This window comes from Spermophilus citellus (genome assembly GCF_964194105.1).
Source record: "Spermophilus citellus genome assembly, chromosome: 18".
NCBI classification, from domain to species: Eukaryota; Metazoa; Chordata; class Mammalia; order Rodentia; family Sciuridae; genus Spermophilus; species Spermophilus citellus.
In genome coordinates this window covers 15,774,441-15,788,819 of record NC_138200.1, presented here as the reverse complement: position 1 = coordinate 15,788,819, position 14,379 = coordinate 15,774,441, and the positions used below count along the sequence as shown (strand labels likewise).

General features: G+C 49.9%; 1 protein-coding gene across 4 annotated transcripts in view; it reads left to right on the top strand.

Moving 5' to 3' along the window:
• Positions 1–14,379, top strand: part of SIPA1L3 (signal induced proliferation associated 1 like 3) — a 230,533-nt gene that overhangs the window by 122,389 nt on the left and 93,765 nt on the right. The gene's annotated exons all lie outside the window — the stretch shown is intronic.

The window sequence follows — 14,379 nt, the reverse complement described above, 5'->3', positions numbered from 1 at the left end:
CATTACTGGTTCAAAGGGTAGGAACATTTTTTAACGCTCTTGCCAAATTGCCTCTAGAAAGGTTCCACCAACTGGGAGCAGTTTAAGTCTGTTGTCCTGGGAGAGGGGCTGATTTGCCAGTGTCTTGATCTCCTTGGTGCTATAGGAATGCCATGCCCCTATTCTCCTGAGGGCCTGTGTACCTGTCCTATGTGTGGTCCAAGGTGGGGTGTTTGATTATGGAGTTGTACAAACAGCACCATCTGCCAGCCAGTCCTGCGGGCCTGATAGAGGCTTTTTACATCCAGTCGAGGATCAGAACTAGGCTCCTCTAGAACCTTCTGTGACATTGCCGCAAGGACAGAGCTGGGATGCACATTCCAGTGGCCTGGCCCCCAGCCCTTCTGCCCACCTGTCTCTTCTGCCTGACAGGTGAATGGCAGCTCTTTCCCCTCTGTCCCCAGCTGTCCTGTGGTGAGCTGCCCTGAGGCTACCTCTGTGGGTGCAGCCCTGATCTCCCTGCCTGCTCCTGGCTAAGAGAATGCACCTTCCCAGCATGCCCAGGGGGCTGGTGCTCAGGCAGGTGAAGTGTCCCTGCAGGTGTGGGGGTGGAAGCCCTGTGCAGGAGAGAAACGAACCCCCTGCCAGGAGAGAGGGGAGAGGGGAGAGGCGGTGCACAGTTCCACAAAACTCATCCTCTGGGATTCAAAGAGGGTGATCACACAGCTGAGACTTTTAAAATATATATATGTATTTTTAAAAAATATTTATTTAGATGTAGATGAACATACAATATCTTTATTTATTTTTATGTGGTGCTGAGGATTAAACCCAGTGCCTCACACATTCAAGACAAGCACTTTACCACTGAGCTATAGCCCCAGCCCCACATATGTATTTTTTTTAAGTACCTATCTCAGTAACCTGCACAATACAAAAGACTTTAAAACTTACTGTGGGGTGGGGGGGGGGGGAATTACTGTGAAATGTAACATAGTTAATCAAGAAATGTGTAAAATATATATACTCAGCCTTCTGTGTCTGTGGGTTCTGCATTGACCATGGAACAAAAATATTTGAAAAAAAAAATTCTGTGCTGAACATGTAGTTTTTTCTTGCTGTTATTCCTAATAAAAAACACAATACCACAATCTAATAGCTCCCATATTGCTAGGTATTGCGAGTAATCGGGAGGTGGTTTAAAGGGCAAGGAGCTTGAGCACGAGCCAGATGCGGCTTTCTGTATAAGGAACTGAGCAGCGGCAGATTTCAGTGTCCTCCAGGGCCCTAGAACCCATCTCTGTGGATACTCAGGGACAGCTACGTGCCATTTAGTGAAGAATGACAGAGCGAGCGAGTGCCCACATCAGCCCAGGCAGAGAAATTCACAACCACCCCACTACCCAGAGCCCCAGGACTGCCTCCCGCACCCACCGCTCTTCAGGCATCTGTGGTCACCATTTGCTGGTCTCTTCCCGTATGTGAGCACCTCTAAGTGACATGGCTTTGAGCTTCCTGTGAACAGAACCAGAAGCATTGTACTTTGCTGTCTCTGGCTTCTGGCTTAGCCTTGAGTCTGGGAGATGTGTCCTGGCTGGGGTCGTTTCTGGTCCTAACGCTCATTTTCATTGACACAGGCAAGCTTTACAAATGCTACTCCTTGTGCGCTTTGTTTAATGAGTGTTAGAAAAAAAACAGAATGAATCCAACGCTGGCATTATGAAGGCTTTCCTACGTGAGATGTTGAAAAGAATCATTTTAAAGAAAGAGCACAGGGGCTGAGGATGTGGCTCAAGCGGTAGCGCGCTCGCCTGGCATGCGTGCGGCCCGGGTTCGATCCTCAGCACCACATACAAACTAAGATGTTGTGTCCGCCGAGAACTAAAAAATAAATATTAAAAATTCTCTCTCTCTCTCTCTCTCCTCTCTCACTCTCTCTTTAAAAAAAAAAAAAAGAAAGAGCACAGGCTGTGCTTTGCCTCAGTGGAAGGCGAGGTGTTGGGGGAAGTTTGGGAGCCTCAGGGTGGAGAATGGATCTGAATTCACACTCTCGCACCCTACCCAAGGGGAACCACCATTAGCCTTGCAGATCATTCTTCCCGTTGACCTAAATACCGAGGAAGGAAAGGGAGGTGAAGAGATTCAAATATGTCACTTAATATTCTTTTTAAATTTTAGTGTGAAAGATTGTGCCATTGTTTTGAATTACTTCGTGGGCTGAGTTTCTTCTCTGATTAGAGCAGCCAGTTCCCTGTAAGATTCTGCTTCAAGATCAGGGTGAGACTGGACCAGGCACTTCGTGAGTTCTCCCTGGAGTAAATTGGGGGTTAGAACAATGCCTGCCTCTCCTGCCAGTGATTGCTTTGTTTAGTGGATGGTTTAGTATCTGCTTCGTCCACCCCACCGCCAAGTAGTCTCTGCCATTTCCTCAGCTTCCCCCCTCCCTGCAGATGTTGGGAACCTGGACTCTGGGAGAGGTAACGGGGGACCAGGCTGCTTGGCCTGGGCTAGTTGACTGGCTAATTGGTTACTCAACTGGGTTGGATCTTCCTTTTCTTTTTCCTTCCTTCCTTCTTTGGTGCTGGACTTGAACCCAGGTTCACTCTACCACTGAGCTCCCTCCTCAGACCCTTTTCTATTTTATTTTGAGACAGGGTCTCACTAAGTTACTGAGGCTGGCCTTGAACTTTCCTCCTGCCTCAGCCTCCCAAGTAGCTGAGATTTTAGGGTGTGCCTCCACACTTGGCCTGGGTATTTGTTTGTTTTCATGGATTCAGAAATTACTTGGGAAGGACTCACCCTGACCTGGGCACTGTTCTGGGTGCTGGGAACAGAGCAGAGATGGTGTCTGGCAGGTGTGTGTGTGTTTGACCAGCCCCCGCCGCTCACCCCATCAGAGTGTGAGTGCAGCTGCCATTGTCACTGTTGGTGCTTTTTTTAAAGTCTGGAATAAGGATGTATCGCTTGCTTGTCAGGTGCCACTTACTGTGCTGACTGCCTCACCAGAGACTTCTCACAGTCTAGGAGGTGTCACTGTCATTCTCTCTGGTACATATTGGGGCTAGAATTTGATCCCAGGTAACCTGTGCAGAGTAGGAGCCTGATTCTGCCTAAATCACCAAGGGGTGGCTGGCTAGGTACTTGGGTCCCCACTGTGTTCATGGCTCTGTCCCTGCTTTTTTCCTTTTTTGGAGATGACAGTGGTTATGATGACCATAGATCCACATTCCTGAACTCAAGTCCCATTTCTGCCTTTCACCTCACTGGGTGACCTTCAGCAGGTAACCTGCTGCTCTGAGCCTCCGTGTTCCCTTCTGTAAACTGGAGAGATCCATGGGGCCGCCTCCTCAGGCAGCTGCCAGGTTCAGGGGAGCCAGGTGTGAGGCCAGAGCTTGCTGCATGGGGCGGCCCTTGCTAGAGGAAGCCCAGGAACCACACCACCAGAGCAGCCTCCAGCCTGGGCTTTTGGCGCCATAAGTGCCACGGTGTGTCCCCTGTTCTGACAGCTGTGCTCTCAGATGGGGCAGGCTCTGGAGCAGCCCAGCCTGGGTTCAGATCCCAGCTCTTCCTCTCATTCTCTCTGTGGACCCTCCTGGACCTTAGTTTCTTCATTGTGAGGGGCCGTAACCTCCCTCAGAGGGTGATTAGAAATCTCGAGCTCAGGGGTTCGTGTTGTGTTCAAGTCATGTGCTCTGCACAGGGCCTGGCTTTTGGCGAACCTGGATCAGGGGCCAGTTATGGTGATGGATGATCACTGCCAGCAGCTGGGTGCCACCCAGGAGAACAAGGCCCAGCCGTGTGGATGTCCCTTCTCCTCCCCTCCCATCCCCTCCTGTCCCCCTGCTAGAAACCTTCCTGGCCATGGCATTCCCAAGGCCTCCACTGCTGACCCCCATCCCCTCTAGTCCAAAATCATCCTCAGGTGAGGACAAGCAGAGCCGGAAATACCCTGGGCCTGGCCCCCCAAGAGCAAGTTGGAAAGAACAGGGCTTTAACAGATGTTCTTTTACAAGGATTCCCTGACTCTGTTTAATCAAGATTGTCAAATATTGATTTAATCTCCAGGCCCAACAGATGTGATGTTAGCAGGTTTCGGTGGCAATTAGCTGCGATTAGTTTGCAAGTCAGACTCCTCCGTGCTGACAAGACGCCATCTCCTACGCAGGAGATTTGGCCTGGCCACGGGAGCGATCCTTATTCGGGGACACATTAAATATTTAATCATCAGTCTGGCCCAGGCAGTGGCATGGCGTCAGGAGCAGATCCCAAAGTCGGATCCCAGCAGCCACAATGGGCCCTTGTGTTGCCTACATGATGATTGTAGGCATCACCTACGTGATTGAACTGGGGGTTCAGATCTGTACCCATTTGCCAAAAAAAAAGTTCCAGTATTAAAATAAGCCATATAGCCACACCAGTGCCTGTGGCTTGATACTGAACTTGACCAGAGCCAGTGAGATCCTTCAAGGGCAGCCTGGAGCAGTGGTAATGCCCCAGTTAAACCTCCCCTGAAGTGGTCACCCCTGTCTCGCCTCTCGGGCCCATGGCCTGGCTCCATCACCTCACCCCCCTCCACAGCATGCTGCAGCTCCTGGGTGGGCCTGGCTGTGTGCACACACCAGGAAGCATCCCTTTCCAATTGTACATTTCAAAGTCTCATTTGAAGCAAGTGGGATTGAGCCCAGAATTGGAACAAGATGCTTGAGCCATATGTGCTTCCGGGAGGCAGCAACTCCCAGCCCCACTCAGAGGGAGACTCAGAGGGCCACCTCCCATTGCCTCAGACTCTGGGGCTGCTGGGAAGGAGGGGTTTGACCCTCTTGTTCAAGGGGAGCCACCTTGAACTGCTTGGCCCTTGAGTCCAGGGGAATAATAGGTCATTGCAAGGCCACATTTGGTTTGCTCAAAAATATTTTTAATTATTATTACATTATATCAGTCTGTGCCAGGGGATTTTTTTTTTTTTTTTTTTTTTTTTTGTAGAGGTGGAAGGGATTACAGGCTGTGCCAGGGATATTCTAAGTCTCTATATAAGAGTTAAGCCATATTATTATTTTTATTTTACAAATGGGAAAACTGAGACATAGAACGGCTAAGTCCAGGAAGTTAAGTGCAGAGCTGGGCATTGACCTGGGTATTCTTTGCTTCTGTCCACTCTGCTGCAGCTACCACATCAGGAAAAATCTTCAAGTTCTGAGAATAAATTAGAAAAGCATTGACGGCGTTAACCCATTAACCCATTGATTTTTTTTTTTAATTTCATCTATTTACAAGCGTGTGATCACATGAGGATATAACTTACATGACTTCATCCAAATGAGGGAACAAAATAAAAACATTATAACTTAAGCATCGGGGTGAGTGCGGCCTCTGCTTCACCAGGAGAACATGAACACAAGATGGGGTGTGAACAGGTACAGAGGCTCACACCTGGAATCCCAGCAACTCAGGAATCTGAGACAGGAGGATCTCAAATTTGAGGCCAGCCTGAGCAACTTAGTGAGACCCTGTCTCAGAAATATAAAGGGCTGGGATGTAGCTCAGTAGTAAAGCACCCCTGATTCAATCCCCTATACCAGAAAAGATGGGGTGTGAGTATCTCTCCAGACCTTGGAGGAATCTGCTTTTTGGAAAGATGTATGTGTTTCAGTCTGCGGGCCTGGAGCAAAGCCAGTGTGGGGACTGGTCCCCAGCCATGGAGCTAGTGAGTCTCCCATTCAGACTGCATTCTAGAAGGGAAGGCTTTTGGGGGATGGTGATTTTAACTCACCAGAGTTTTCCCTTATGTGCTCACTTTTAAAACTAAAAATGAATCCCAGCCCCCAGACATTCTCCCCTTTGCAATTATGAGCAGTTCCTTGCAGTCACAGAGAAAGTTCTGGAAGCTTGCAAAACATACTTACTAGGTCTCCATCCCCTCTACATACAAACTGTTCTGCACCTTGCCTCTCTCCCTTCTTAAGTGGAGGCCTAGAGTAAATGAGCATAAACCGTCAGGCTGGATTGCCTGGGTTTGAATCGCAGTGTCATCACTTTCTAGCTGAAAGTGGGCAAGAGTCTGAGCCTCTCTGACCTTCTTTGCATTGGTTTTAAAGTGAGGATGGTGTTGGTCCCTCCTTCTCAGGGCTGTCATGAGAATCAGATGGGTGAGCACATGTAGAGCGCTCTGCGTGCTGGCATGTAGCAGGCACTCGCTAGGCATGAGCTACGCTCATTCACTGCGGGCATCTTGCATAAATTACCCATAGCTCTGCCTTGCTTTATTACAGTGCTTTGCACCCCCTAGAATAGAGACCCAGATGGTGCCTCCACTGATAGACATTTGGGCTGTTCACAGTTCTGTGTTACAGCAACGTGAGCCTCCCTGTGTCCAGTGTGCGATGGGGTATCTTCCTGAGGGATAGATTCCCAGAGAAAGAAATTGCTGGATTAAAACAAAATACAACGTATACCTCAAATTTGATGCATAATTCCAATTCATTCTTCCTATTTCCCCCAGGGGAAAATAAGCAGGTCAGGTCGCTTGGGACCGCTGACCTTTGTGGGAGTCTTGCGGTTGGAATGTAACAGCGGTAAACAGCTGTTCTTGCCCCTGTGCAAACCCCGCCTTACTCTTTGCATGGAAATGAGGGCCCCTCCAGGATGCCAGGGAAGATTTCAATTAGAAACACCAATCCTCGGGTTTTTTGGCATTAAATATGAAAGTGCAGGTTTTCATGACCGTGGTGAGGCCCCGCTCATAGCTCCTGGGCAGATGGAACAGTCTTTGCTGCAGCCCTTCCTAATGAGATTTCTAAGATTTCCATCCATCTTGGTTCCTGAGGGAGCTCTAAAATGGTCCTGGGTATGTGTGAACTCCCAAAAAGGTAGGGAAGACATCAAGAAAAAAAAACAGATTCTTAACCTACAGTCACTGAGCTGTTGCTGACTTTCTAGAATTCTGTCTGTGTGAATTGATTTCAGAGAGAGACTCTCATCACTCATGTGATCCACAACGCACTCCTTGCAGCTGCCCCCCCCTCTTCTCTAAAGTGTGGTGGCCAGACTGTCAGGGTTTGAGGCCCAGCTGCTCCACCTAACAGCTGCCTGACTTGGCCACGTCCCCTTCTTCATCTGTGAGGTGGGATGGTGGTCGTCCCTGTGGTGTGGGGTGGTGCGCACACACGAGTCAGCACATGCTGGTGTGTTCCCTGAGCCTAGCACACAGAGAGCTTGTCAGCGTCGGCTTGTCAGGGCTGTCATTGCTGCTGTTATTCTCCCAGCCTGACCCGTGTGCAAGGACAAGGTTAGGTGGGCACTATCCAGAGTCCAGGGAGCACAAAAGATGCCCAGAAGCTTAAAAATCCAGCAGACCAAGTTCAGTACACCCGTGGGAACTCAACAGTGGGAGGGAGGAATCAGCTTGGGGTATGGAAGGACAAGGACCAACAGAATGACAGACAGTGGGCAGCCTGGGGGGTCAAGGGGTGGGGAGTGTGAACAAGGCTCCCTGGAACAGTGCTCCCCTGAAATACCTCCAGCAAAGATTGTCAGGGCCCTTCATACCAGTAATGTCACCATGCACAATGTCTTACCATAATGTCACCTCTTAGCAGCCTCCAGCCTGATTGACCACTGATACCACAGCTACTGCCCAGGCTCTGTCACACCTGCTGTCCTGCCTCCCTGCTGCGGATCCTGCTCCAACTCATGTCTGGCTCTCCTCTCCCGGCCACCCTCTCACATTTACAGTTTCTAGGACTTGGTGTCAGGCCCTCGTAGCTTTGCTCTCTCTTCATTGTTTGTCCTAAGTGCTGGCTGTTCTAGGATCAGCTACAGAGATTTTTAAGAGACCCTTGGCCCTGGGTCCCATCCGAGAGCAGCTGACACAAAATCTCTGGGGATGGGGTGTGGACAGACACCTGTACTTTTTAAAAGCTCCTTTGGTTCCTCTGAGGTAGAGCTGGGGGCAAGAACCACTGCGTGCCCAACGCCGCCTGGACGGTGGAATATACGTGCCTGCTTTCCTGCCCGTTCACAGCGGCGGTGCTCATGTGCACATCCAGCGCAAGGTAGATAGTGCTACAATTTAGATCTGGAATGTTTTCCAGAGTCTCATATACTTAAGTCTTGGTCACCAGCCTGTGGCATTGTTGGGAGGTGATGGAACCTTTAAGAGGTGGGGTCTGGGGGCTGGGGATGTGGCTCAAGCGGTAGCGCGCTCACCTGGCATGCGTGCGGCCCGGGTTCGATCCTTAGCACCACATACAAACAAAGATGTGTCCCCCGAAAACTGAAAAATAAATATTAAAAAAAATTCTCTCTCTCTCCCTCTCCCTCCCCCCCCTCTCCCCCCTCTCTCTCTTAAAAAAAAAAAAAAGAGGTGGAGTCTGGTACAAAGAAGATAGGTCATGGGACGTGTCTTGAAGGAGATATTGAGACCTGCCCCCTCCTTCCTCCCTCTGTCTCTGTTTCCCTGCCACCATGAGGTTCCTACCACATACCCGCTGCCTGATGCTCTGCCTCACCACCAGCCCAGCAACAGATCCAAGCATCTGCAGACAGAAATCTCTGAAATAGTGAACCAGAATAATCCTTTCTTCCTTTTGTTTATCTCAGGTATTTGGTCACAGTGGCAGAAAGCTGACTAATATAAGTGCCCTGCCCTCAGCAGATCAGTGAGCCTTGCCCACCCCATCTCAAATCATCTGTCTGATTTCCCTGGCATCTCTTCATCTGCTTGAGCTGTATCTTTGGCACCTACAGTAGTGGTACAGAGGAGGCACTTAATACTTAACAAATCTAAAGTGCTAAGAAAAGGACCTGGCTCATAGAAGGACTGCATTCATGGTAGCTGCTGTTATAGGTGATGTTTGTGAGTCTGTGTGTGTTATTTTGCTGTATAACTAAAATGTTCCTTGGTGGGCAGTGGAATAGAGCTGGCTTTATGTCCACCTTGATGTGGAGACTCCAGTGATGACTGCAGTCCCCAGATTCTAACTTAGCTCCCTTTACTGATGATGCTTGCCTCCTGGTCACAGGGTGGCTGCATGATTCCATCCTTCACATCTTGTCAGAGTGAGAAGGAAAAGCACAGTCTTCAACTCCAGCCTCCCTGGCAAAACATCACCACTGGTTCTGACTGGCTCGCGTAGTTTGTTCCTGAGCCAGGCTTCCCTTATCTCTAGCATGTTGGGTGGCATTTGGAGAGAGCAGATTTTCAAAGGGAACTCTGTTGGGAAAGGAGTCAAGGAGGCCATGGAAGCAAACCATAAATGTCCACCATTGGAAGACTCGTGTTCTCCCCTTCCACTCTGCCCCTGAGGCTCCAGCAGACTTCGTCCACAGAGCAGGACCTGCTGGAGCGAGGGCACCGAGGCTGCAGTGCTTGTCTGCTGTTCCAGCCTCCAGAGTTTGAGGGCCCACTAAAGTGGGGCTGCTTTCTCAGCTTAGAGCTCTCCAGGTCTGTGCAGGCCCAGCAGCCCAGGAGGCTAAGACAGAAGATTCACTCACAAGTTCAAGTCCAACTTTGGCAACTTAGCAGCACCCTCAAAATAAAAAATAAAAAAGGCTGAGGATACAGCTTAGCAGTAGAGTGCCCCTGGGTGCAGTCCCAGTACTGTAAAGAATTTTTTTAAAAATAAGCTCTAATCTGGGAATCCAAACAACCACTGATTGCCTGCTGTGCTAACAGACCCTGGTTAAGTCCCCGCTGGCCCGCAGGTAGTCGATGTGATCACAGATTATAGCTGTCTCAGCTTCCTTTGCAACTGGAGGGGCTGTGGACCACATTCTGACCAGTGAACCTGAAAGTGCAGAGGTCAGCCTGCTATGATGGTGCACACCTGTAATCCTAGCTACTCAGGAGGCTGAGGCAGGAGGATCACAAGTTCAAGGCCAGCCTGGGCCACTTAGTAAGACACTGTATCAGTACAAAGTGCTGGGAATGCAGTTCAGTGATACAGCATTTGCTTTGCATGTGCAAGACCCTGGTTTCCCTCTCCACCCCACCCCTTGCAAAAAAGGGGAAGAAGTAGTAGGAGGTGAGAGATCAGGGGCTGTTCAAGGTCAAGGAAAGATTCTCCTTCCTCCTCCTGGTCAGTCAGATAAGAAGGGCGCTCTTAGACCATCCCTGTGTGTCCCCTTGCCAGTGGTTCATTGAGAAGTGTGGCCATGAGGCAACAAGACAAAATCGGTTAGCCAGAAGCACTCTCAGGGGCAGAAAGGAAAGAGTGCCTTTGCCTGTTGGCCACACCAAGCCTGGAGCCCGTATCTGACCTCCAGCGGGCTACATGTTTGCATTGCCCAACCGCCACTGACTGCTGCGACTTGCCACCAACTGTACCCTGGCTGACTCTCCACCACTGCCACTTGCTTCTAGCTTTGCTGCTGTCTCCAAGGCCACCCTGCTGTTTCCCACCCGCCCTCCTTGCACACAACCCTGAGCTAGCCAGGCTCCTTAGAGGCCAGGAGGTCCCAGGAGCAACCCTAGAGAACAGTTAAGTGCCAGCGAGCACTGGAGGGAAGGAACCTGGATCCCCAGCAAAACTCACACCATGCAAAAGCTCTTGTGAACCTTGCACAGAGCTCACAAGAGGACGCTGAGCCCATTCATTCTGTCCACCCACCTGTAACTCCATAATTGGGATAAGAGCTCATACCAAAGATGCACCAAAGAATGGTAATGGAGGTGGCACGCCCTTGTCTGAAATGCTTGGGACCTGATGTGTTTTCGGATTTGGGATTTTTCAGATTGTGGAATATTGTATATGCATGATAATAAGATGTCTTGGGGGTAGGACCCATTTCACAGGGTGAAATGCATGTATGTTTTATACACACCTTGCTCACATAGCTGGAAGGTAATTTGATGGAGTATTTCAGTTGGCTCCTGAATTCAGGTGTGAAAATTTTCCATTTGTGGAGCATTTTGAGGGATTCTAGATTTTCATATTAGGGACAATCAGCTTGTGATAACTCGTGACAGTGAGGTACTTTACAGATTGAAACTGGCTCCATGGCACTCTGGAGTTTGAGCCCAGGGGTCTGGTTCCTGTGTGCAGGTTACTCTCCTCTCATAATAGGGGCTCCCTGTGAGGAAGATCGGTTGTTTGTTTAGGAAGGGGAGTGCTACATCAGACAGCTGACAAGCGACTAGTGTGCACAGTCCCAGAATTCCAGAGGCTATGGGTGCCACTCACTCTTAGAACGTCACAGGGAGTCGGATGCAGTGGCACACCTCTGTAATCCCAGTGGCTCAGGAGGCTGAGGCATGAAGATCATAAGTTCAAAACCAGCCTCAGCAACTTAGCGAGTTGCTAAACAACTCAGTGGCACCCTGACTCTAAGCAAAATACAAAAAAGGGTTGGGTGTGTGGCTCAGTGGTTGAGTGCCCCTGAGTTCAATCCTGGTACCCAAAAAAAAAGTCACAGGGAGAATGAGCTGCACCTGCTCATGGAAGGGATTTATCAAAGAGACCAGGGTCTGCTAGAACATCTGTATGTGGTCATAGAAGGCACAAGTGGATTGAGGGTTTCTGAAACCAAATGCCATCAGTAGAGCACGTCTGTGTGCGGCAGCAAGTCAAGGTCACATCTGGACCACTGGTTTTTCCACCCAGGCCAAGTGTAGCTCTGAGCCTCCCTCTGCAGCATGCTAGGCTGACCAGGTGGGGCCACATGCAAGGTGGGCAGCTGATCCGTGCAGTGCCCTTGCCCTCGGCAGGCCAGCCGCCCCTACAGAGTGGGGCTGGGCTCAAGCCTTCTAGCAAGCTCCCTGCTGCTCTGGAGCTGACTGGTTAGTGGTAGAGGCAACAGATAATGAGATGAACCAAAAAAGAAAACAGGATTTGATTTTTCTCTGGCAAAGCTGTAGCCCTAGTCACTGGAGGTTGCAGAACCAGCAGCGGCTGCCTGACCCCACCCACAGCATACTTTGTGGACCCTCATTGTTCTTTTGATCAGTAATGTTCTTAAAAAGTATTCAATTATTGACCAGAAATACATGCAAAAGAAATTGGAAAGCAGCCAATGATGTCCAGTGAAAAAAGCAAGACCCTACCTCCCCTTTTTGCGACACACATTTAGGTACTGGGTACACAATGGTGGCTCACATTCACAGGGGGTGGAAGACCAGTAAATGGATAAGAGAAATAAGCAAATATGTTCATAAGGAAAGCAAAGGGAAAAAATGAAACTGAGGAGGGCGTGGGAATGAGGGGACAGACTTTCTTTTCTTTTGTACTGGGGAGGGAGCTCAGGACCTCCTGCATGCTAGGCAGGCACTCTACCACTGAGAGCTTATTGTCTAAACAGTGTCTCACTAAGTTGTAGAGGCTGGCCTTGAACTCCCCATCCTCCTGCCTCAGCCTCCAGACCGCTAAAATTTACAGGCATGCACATTGGTGCCCGGCTTAAAAATCCTTCTAGAAATCTATGCATGGTAGTTTATTGATATCGTTGTCATTATTTGTTTTGCTTTTCAACTTGGGTGATGTTGAATACATTTCTAGATCTCTGATTTCTCTTTAAAAATTGGTGATTTGGCATCCTTATTCCTGAAAGGTGCAGTTGGAGGAAGCTGAGGCCCACTGGTTTCTTGGCAAATGGTTCGCCATGGGCTTTTCCTGGCCTCTCTGTCTCCCTCAAGTAATCTGACCCTGTGGGTTCCCCTACTTCCACCCCTTTTCTGGCCTGTCTCCTGTATTGTCTTCCTGGATATCTTCAGGAATGTTCCTGGACTCATGGGACACCAGCAAGAGGGGTGTCCCGCCCTCCCCTCACCTCTGGTCCTCAATTCCTCGGAGGCTGTGGGCCTCCTCACTGTTTTGTCCCATGAATCTGCTCATACGTCCCTCTTGGTTCCTCTCGCTGGTTCACCGTTACTCCTGGACACCCCCCCCCCCACCTCGCATGGTAAGCAGTAGTGGTTGTTGGCCAGGATGGTCATGTTGTGCCTGCCTCTAGATTCCAAAGGACAGAAAAGTTATTGGTTATTTTAAGCCAGTGCCCACCCTTCCCAGCACCTTCCTGCCAGTTGTGTTGGCAGGTGGAAGGGGCAAGGCTGCCAGGGAAGCCAACAGGCTCAGCCTCAGATGGTGAGCCACTTACCCTTGCTCTCCAGAGGGTCCAGAGGGGCGTTTCATCTTCTACAAGTTCAAAGTAAAGACAAAGAGGTGGCCCTGCGCAGTGGTTCACACTGTGGAGAGAAGCGAGAACTCCCTCCCAGAGGCCTGCAGACCAGCATGTGCCTAAACCCACATTAGGCAGAGGCCACCTCTTCACTCATTCATACAAGAACAGTGACCAGGTGACCTGGACGCCAGTCTGGGTGCAGGGGATCCCTCCGTGAACAGCACAGACAATCCTGCGGTGCTGGAGCTGGCGTTAGCGGTGGAGATAGTGAGCAGATAAAGCACAAAATAGTTTTGGCTTTTGACAACTGCTAAGAAAAGCAGAGAGAAAGCTGTGGGTGGTAAAAAGGCTTTGAGGAGGCTTCTCTGTCTGCACCGAGTGGTTTGGGAAGTCTTCATTGAAGAGTTGCCATTAAGGGAAGGAGCCAGCCTGGTGGAAACTAAGGAAAGATCCCCAGAAATCCTGGATTTGTGTGTCAGAGGAACAGAAAAGACCAGCGTGGTGGGGGCTGAGTCAGAGATGGGGAGAAATGTCAGGGTGACTGGCGAGGGCCAGATCCTGCGGGCTGTGGGCCAGGGAGAGGAGTGTAGATTTCATCTTAGTGCAGTGAGGAGTCGCCAGGGAGATCTTAGCAAAGCAGCAGTGGGATCCACCTTACTGGGAGGCTCATACTGCCTGTTAATCGCGGAGTTCACGCTGCAGTTTCCCTCCCCCAGCTCCAGGGGCTCCTCTTCTGGTGACTAGTCCACCCCTTTCACTTCCTTTCTGGCCACGTGGCCGGTGGGGCGGACTGCAGAGCAGATGGACAGTAGTCTGCCCTCTACATGCCATCGCCAGTTCACAGGAAATACAGGGGAAGAGGAACATGTTAAGTGGCACCACAGGGATCCCAAAAGTGAAATTACACAGGACAAGTGACCCCATTCCTTCAATCAGTAAACAGCATCAGAATAGAGGAAGGCGGCTGCTTAGAGCGGAGGAGACAAGAGAAACATCTGCCGAGCGAGCAGAGTACAGATCTTGTTTGCATCCTCATCTGAACAAACCAGCGCAACAAAAGACACTTTGGGGTGGGGAGCATCTAATGCTCATAGAGTTGCAAGATAATAAAGAATCTTTGTTAACTTACACGGATATGATAGTGCTTATCATGGTTATTTTTTTAAGACCTTTCCACTAGAGAGATAAGCTAAAGTATTTATGGGTGAAATGACCCGGTGTCTGAGATTAAAATATTGTTGGGGCTGGGGGCATAACTCAGCTGGAGAGCACTTGCCTAGTTTGTAC